The 8,079-nt window shown below is 40.9% G+C and overlaps 1 long non-coding RNA gene across 1 annotated transcript; it reads right to left on the reverse strand.

Annotated features, from left to right (window-relative positions):
* Window positions 1-6,294: 6,294 nt before the first annotated feature.
* On the reverse strand, window positions 6,295-7,731 carry LOC134169664 (uncharacterized). The gene is made up of 3 exons (XR_009966985.1): window positions 7,497-7,731; window positions 6,812-6,901; window positions 6,295-6,412 (listed from the first exon to the last, which is right to left on the reverse strand). It is a non-coding gene; the product is annotated as an uncharacterized LOC134169664 (long non-coding RNA).
* Between the last annotated feature and the right edge of the window lie 348 nt (window positions 7,732-8,079).

Raw genomic sequence — 8,079 nt, forward strand, 5'->3', positions numbered from 1 at the left:
GTGTTGCCTTGTTCTGTGCAAAACAAGCGAAAGGAATAACAAAGCAGAATGTTCCTTAAAGAATCAGACTCTGTGGATTGATCTGTATGTGTTCACATTTAGGTAAGAAGAAAAGAAATCTATGCAAAACATCTTGCAGGCACCAGTAAATGGATTGTAAAAACTATGGGACTCTGGTAGAGCCTTTCTAGCCAAGCACTCATGTCCTGCCTGGCTCCAGGATGCTGATGCCCTTAATGTCAGGGGTACCTGGCTGTCTCCCACCCCACTGATGTCAACATCAAACTTGTGCTGACTTTCAGCTCTAAGCTCACAACATGATATATTGACCAAGCAAAAATAGAAGTCAAACACTTAGGTCATTCAAAAGACCTCATTTTATGTTCTTGTTAAAGGAACATACCTGAAGGAGAAAATCAGTTCACTCAGGCCAAAATCCTGGGAAGCTGCCATCTCTGACCAGGAGGTTATCTGTGCAGCATCTCCAGGACCCTCTGCCATGAATTCTCTCACTGACTGAAGTAGAAAGCAGGACAGGCATCCTTCATCTTCCAGTAGTATTCATTTAGAACAAGAACTAGGGGAAGAGAAAAAGCCAAACACAACACAGAAAAGACAATAATGTATTGTCTGTCTGATTTGGTGAAGAGACATTAATGGCTTTAACAACCTGTTTTGACTTCACACAATTCATTTTCTTCTATTTTATCCCAAGCAGAAATGACTCAGCAGATTAGGGAAATTTAAAATTGGGAAGAAAATATACTTAGTAGAAAAATCTAGCATTATATAGATTGTAAACAACCTAATAGTAGTAGCAGAGGCTATTTTGAGAACGTCATTAAACTATATTCCTGCTTTAAACAATTGCCACATCAAGACAAAAACAAGAACACAGCAGAACAGAAGCTCTCCCTAATTTGCATTCAAAATGGTTAATTTGCCAGGTTTACCCATGGATTGCTTTTTATTGTAAATGTCACACAACTGTATCAATACTCATTTCTCCTCTAAAGAAACACACAACAGCCATGCTCCATTCCTATCTGCACACTGCATCCCTGTAAACATCTACAGTGCCTTGTTAGCATCAACACATACTAGTTTAAGTAAAAGCAAACATGCCCTTGTCTAACATTAAAAGTATGGCCTTGAAATGACATCTTCAAAAATTCCTCTCTCTCTTCGCCCCTACTCAAGGGCAGAGACATCTCCCCCATCTTTAGGATAGCTTAAAATGCTGTTCTCAGCCTTTCAGTGCTTGGTGCATATGGTGCTCCCCATGCTGTTTCCCACAGCAATCTTTCTGCCACTTTTCTGGCTGGCCTCAGGCTTTCTGTACAGGTGCTACAGCAGCCTGCTTCTGTACTGCTGATCTGTGCTGTCGTTATTCACTCTCTCTGCTCTTCTTCTTGGCTCGAGTCATGCTGTTTTCTTCTACGTTGGATTGTTAAACCAAAGTATGAATTGCATCCTTCCAAAAAAAAGGCAGTGTTAAATTAGTTAAGCTTTTCTTTCGACCTTACACAGGGTCAAAATAGGTTGAAGGCTGTTTTTCACCTGCATCAACACTTTTCATTATGGGAAAGGAGTAAATTACATTACATACATCATCAGTATGAAAGAGGCTACTGCTGTGAACTCTGGAGTCCAGCTCCCCCATCCAGTGAGAAGAAGGATTTTGCCTCTCCAGCACATAAGACAGATGCCAGTTTCTCCAAAACTCATTGCATTTTGGTTTCTTTATTAAAATCAAGAGGGATTTCCAAATGAGGAGCTAAACCAGTGTCAGTGGGTGGGTAGCTTGCAGGGAGGTAAGCATTTATACCCATCTCCTCCAGGTCACGTCTTCTCAGCAGCCCTGTGACATGGGTCCAGCATTGGCAGAAGGGACATCAGTTGTCCAGGAAGCTCAGCAGGATGGAAAAAAAAAGATAATTCTTCTATCAGGAGTAGGCAGGGAAGAGGGCAACCACAACAGATGGCAGAGATGAACACACACACTGGCTTGTGCTGTATGACTAGCTGTCAGTTAGCATTTCTGGATAAAACAACAGAATTGCCACATAATGACACACATCCCTCATACTTTGTCTTTCTCCCTCTTCATAACCTTAGTAGGACTAGAAGCACAAGAAGAAAGGCTCTGTACCAGCAAGGTGCGTTGACCAGCTTCTGATGAGGGAAATCAGCCTATGCTATGCTTGGCAGTGGTGTGGCTGGACTGCTCCTGGCTACTTTTCTGGCTGGTCTGAAGGAAGCTCAGACCTCTCTCCCCTGCCCTGCCACCTCTTTCACCATGACACATTGCTCAGCCAACACTTAACATACCTTTGAAAGCCCAGTACACTCAAGTCTTACACTTTTAATGTCAAGGTCCAAGTCAGAGCAGAGAGTTTAGAGTTTACTCTCTTTAACGTCTTCTGTAAAATTAGTTACTGGTCATTTGACAAAATAAATTTACATTATAATAAGGTTTCTAAAAATGCAATGGGAAGAATTTAACCTCTAGTATTTAAGTGGGATACGCTTATTTGCCTAGGGAACTGACCCAATCTAAAGCATTGGCTATTTATAACACATTCAAAAATAAATCATGAGACAAAACAGTAGAAAGGATGTATTTGCTAATAAAACTAGGAAAAAGTAATATAGCTGTGGATTCACATATGAAGTTACCTTCACAGTATGCTCTAAATTTTAAATTGTTACTAAAATTGTGTGTGTTACTCACAACCCAGATGACTCTCTATGATGGGCACAGCAATGCCGCAGTCAGAGCAAAACCCCCCTGGTGTGCACTCATCAACCCAATCTTGAACAATTTCTTCCCTCTTTGGCCTACAGGATTTGAGGGCGTGACTGGGGACTAGTTCCCTCTTGAAGGTGATGGCCACATCCGCATTGCACATCCACTGGGACTCTTAAAGTAATGCTATGGCAGAATGACAACGTTGGTCCAAGATAGCTGAGGTGATACCAGAGATGTTTCACAGCTCATCAGAGCTGTGAGACAGCATGATGATAAGAATACACACTGCATCTGTGACAGCAGCCCTGGAGAGTTTCCTCTTGGAGGGAACTAGCTAGCTGGCTCACTTCAAAACAACATCTAGCATGGACAGTCAGACAGCAAAGACCAGGAGCAAATAACAGAGTGAAGTTATTTGGCAACACAGATGGGCCCCAAGTCATTTCTTGGATCTGGTCTTCAAACACAGTGTGACAGTCACAGCTATAGTCAGGTTTTGGAAGAGCTTCACAAGCAGCAGACAGTGCCAAATATCCTCTTGCCTTCTAACTGACCTGTTTTCCCACTGCTTAGTCTTGCCTGCTGCTGCAGTTGCTGCCATATGGAGTTACACTGCAGCCCTGGAGACATCACTGGTTATTTTGGTGGGGTGAGGACACTGGAGGGTTTTTATTTTTATTGAAAGTTGAGAAAAGCTCAATTTAAGATGACTCTACTTGACAGTCTTTCTGAATAACATCTGCATTTAGCCTGGAGCAAAGAAAATATTAGAAATTTCCAATCATTCTCATGAATACAGATTTTCAAGCATTCTCCATAAACCCAGTACATCACCTGCTAATGGAACTACTTTTCACTGCCACATTCAAAGCAGGCAATTGCAGGAGAAGGTCATGGGCAATATTTCCCCATGGAGGTGCACCTCAGAAGTCGGTAGGCACATAAATCGTGGAAACACACAGCTTGTGGGACTCCTGCAGCCAGGAGGAAAGAGATATCATTTCAAAAAGAACCACAATTCTTTCATTCTCTCCCTGTTTGTCTGGATAGCTATGAGCATTTGTCCCTTTTCATTCTCTTTGCTAACTTTTATCAGCAGAGAAAACCATCGAAGAATGACACTTGAACAGACACAGCTTACCTGCATCAGCAAAGCAAGACTCGAAGTAAATCACTGCACTGACTTCTTCTGATGAAATATTGATAGAAAATACTGTAACACAAGAAGCTGTTTAAAATCACTCAGTTCTTTATATACAAATCTTTTTTGTTCAACTGTAGCCTAGTGTTATGAGACCACTTATGTAACTTACATACGAATAAAACTGATTTCAAAAAAGGCAAATGTGTCTTGAGGAAATGGCAAAATATTTTTTTTTCCATTTTGCCCATTTTTGATTTCTCTTTCCCCCCATTTCTTATTTCCAGCAGTACATTGTGAAATAAAGGGCATAGGATTAGTCTGAAGACATTATAACTTTTCAATCTTCTGTTCTTTTTCCTGTGGCAAAATGGAAAAGGAAATAAAATAAACTGGAAGAAGAAATGACTTGCACCAGAATTACATGATCAATGTTTTCAACAAGAAATCTGAAGAAATCAAAAGGCTTTCATGAAACATTCATTGAAACAATATGCTGACAAAATAGTTTTCCAGTCAAAACTTTTCACTGGGTCTACTTAACAAGGTACGTGTATGTTCAAAACCTTTTTTCTAGAGTACCAGAAGGCCAGAGGGTTTTGTCTCACTTAGCTGTTTTTTTTTTTTTCAGAATGAACTCTACTTATCCCTGGAGGCCTTTGCAATCACTTTATGGAGCTACATAAACTCTCTGCTTCTCTTAGATGTGCTGAACTGATTCACAATGTAAGCGTAGGGTCATGGTGGAGCTCCAGTCTGCAGCAATCTACCCAGGCTCCGGCCTGCAGAGGTTTCTCAGCTGAAGGACAATGGGCACAATTGTGCTACTGTGCCTTTCAGCTCAACCTCCAAGTATCCATGAGAAGTTCCTCTGTGACCAGAAATCCCATTTGTACCCAAGAAAATACACACAGGCAAGGCTCCTGTCCTGTATATCACTGCTGCAGAGATTGGGTCTTTCAAACACCTTGGTAATGACCAGTCAACATCTACTGGTTTGATGAACTGTGAAACCAATGTATGCTGATTATTAGTAAAACTTGCTGCAACTATGTAATGATCACGGTGAAAGAAATCAAGTAGCATCCTAGCAGCCATTAAAGTAATTATTTGGTATGTAACTAATGACATATTTATTTGTTGACCTCCTTGTCAAACTATGTGGAGTTCCAATTAATTGATAAAAAGCTGAAATTACCAAGGGTGTGCTGAAGTTTTGTTTGGTCAACTTTGACTCAGAAGTGTCTCCAGCACATTCTGTATAGAGTTCAGTGATACAGATCAAGAGGAACCAGAAAATAAAATGCTGCTAAGATGAACTTGGCAAGATTATGTGAGTAAAATATCATTGCCTGAAGCCATGCCACCTTGCTGGGATAATATCCAATTTCTCATGTCAAGCTACATAAACCAGGGTAATGAGTGAGGAGCACCTAGGTGGCCCAGAAGGGGCACTCATTAGTCAGCATGCAGCATGCTGTCATCTTGTTCAGAAGCACACTGGTTTCTAGCTAGGAAGAGACAACTTGCCTTTGCATGAATGCCTTTTGTATGAGTGGCAAAACCCAAAGGGCAGCTAAAATAATTACTGATCCTGTTGTGGAAGTTTCTCACACATGTGTTTTCATGGTGTGAATATAGCTCAGGACTCAAGAGCCACTTCTGGCTCTTCAGGAATAAATGAAACCTTATAGCAGTCTCTACCATGTTTCAAGAGGAAAAAAAAGCTATGAGTACATTGCAACCACACCATGCAGCCTACAATCAAAAGGAGAGAAAGGATGGCCAAAGTGAAGACATCTTCCCATACAGAATATACTCCTTTCCTTGAGCATTCTCCTTCTCAGCTGCACTTCTTATCGACAGATGCAAAGCAAGACTAATGAACTATTGATAACCCTGGCACAAAGGATTATTAAACAAAGCAATTTTATTTTGTGGGCATTGATTTAAATGTCACAACCACAGTACAAATGAAAATTATCGTTTAGATAGGTGAAGCTGAATGCTAAACAGGTGGTCATCCTATTTATTCCTAATATCTGGCCTAATGCACTCAGATACCTTTACATATACTTCTGTATAGTCTATATAATTACAGATATGCCTGCCGCTTTTCTAGAGAATTAATGGTATTTGGAGAGAAACCTAAAGCAACTCAAGCATTAAAACAAGGCTGGAGGGCATGAACCTTGACCAGACATCATACTGAATAGTTTTAAATTGAACCACTGATTTCCAAACACACACACAAAAGAGATGTCCAGGCACAGAGTGAATTTACAAATGAAAATATGTGAAAAGAAGTGGCTTATCCTGCAACATCTCAAACAGCCTATAATAAGCATGAGATTAGCTGGACTGAGAAAGAGAGCAGGCTGGAACAGAAGGCTAGGTTTCACCACTTTACTGCAGGCACACCTGTCTACCATCAGCCCATGGAGACATCCAGAAACTCTGTCCACAGCCTCTTGGAGAGCTGGAGCCCATTCAGAGCCAGTGAAGCTGCTGATTAGCATCTGTGAGGAAATTAACTGTTTGATCCTGAGAACCAGGCAGACATGGCATCCAAACTTTAATTCTCATCTTCTGTGGCATTTGTCTGACATTTAATTGGGATGGCAACTGTCTTAACCCAGATGGAATTATGAAAACAATGGTGAAATTTGTCTTCCTAATCTGGTGAATCCAGAGGGAAATTTCAAATTCTGTGACATAAAGACCTAATTTTGCTGGCTTTCCAATGGCAAACAGGTTAGCCAGCACCCATCTTTGTCTTTAAAAGCTTCCTCTAGCCCTCCTGGTGAGTAATCAATCATATCTTAAAAGAAGTCCCATTATCCGCTCCACCATAATGATTAATACTCAACCCCTCCAGATCTCAAGCTCAGACAAAACAATATATGAAGGGCACATACCCAAGAAGTGATCCAATGATGCTAAGGCAAAAAAAAATCCTCAGGATTTCAAAGAGAAGGCTGTTCCACTTGCAGTTTCAGCCTGGAAAACTGTAAAAGAAAACTGCACTTTAATGAACTTTTATAGGAAAAAGGTTTAGTTGTGTGAGTTTTTTTTAATACAAGCCACAGCAACAGGACACTTCCCCTACTAGGCTCTTTTAAACACAATACTCAAAGGCCATCTCCAATACTCCAGGGATTAAATTATTTTCTGAAAGCCAGTTTGTTCCCATTGTTATTACTGGTAGAAAGCTGTGAGGTTTTCTGGTTCTCCCCCCTTTCTTTCCAATGCTAGAAATAGATTAAACTGGCACTTCAGGATGTTGAGCTGCAGTTTCAGCTGAGCTCTGTGCTTCACAGATTTATCAAAAATGACAAGATTCAACATCTAGGACATGTCTTGTAGTGCCCAGGAGCTCAAAGAAGATGCAGCAGTTACAACAGAAATAAGAAAACGTGTTAGAAAAGAAACGTGTGGTCCTTGAAAACAAAAGGTCTGACGTGAATAGGAAGATGCTGTGCTGATCAGCACTGTCCATTAGTGAGCAAGGAAGAGCCACTGCCTGCCTTTCAGAATGAAAAAGCAGGGAAAGCTGCCCTTCATTGCAGCTCCAAGGGCTGTTACAAACTTCTTCACAGTTACCTGTCAGAGCCTTCAAGATGCAGAGATTTTCTCCTGTTCCATTTGCAAACAGTGTGGTATTAGCTGGAAAGTGATGAGTGTTCATGAGTGTCTACTTGTGATCACTTCTTCTAAGTTAAACTGTCACTGGAATAGTAAAACATAATATTCCATAAGTGCACTCTCTTTTTCGCACACATGAATATAAAGCAGATTATGATGTATTTGAAAAAGTTGGAGTAGCTGGACAGTAAATACTTCTGAACCACAAATTATCTTCTCTGCATAATCATCCTTTGCTTGGGAAACTCACCCTGCCTAAACTAATACTTATAAATGAGAACAACCTTGCACTCAGACTGCATCATTTCCACTAAAATGAATAGAATGCAGGCAGAATGGGTGTGCTGTCAGAGACTGGATTTCACCAAATTGGAAGCAGCTGATCCTTTCATTGCACTGAAGCAGGGGGGCAAGCATGCCCTATGTTCTGCTGCTACAGAAGTCATTCTCACACAGAAACAAAATACAGAAAACTTGGGGTTATTTCCAAGTCACACAGTGAGCCAGGTAGGATTCTGCAGGCAGAGACTGGCTGCCCTTC

Source organism: Pezoporus occidentalis, unplaced genomic scaffold, assembly GCF_034315485.1.
Source record: "Pezoporus occidentalis ecotype Australia unplaced genomic scaffold, CSIRO_AGI_Poc_V1 ctg35, whole genome shotgun sequence".
Lineage (NCBI taxonomy): Eukaryota > Metazoa > Chordata > Aves > Psittaciformes > Psittacidae > Pezoporus > Pezoporus occidentalis.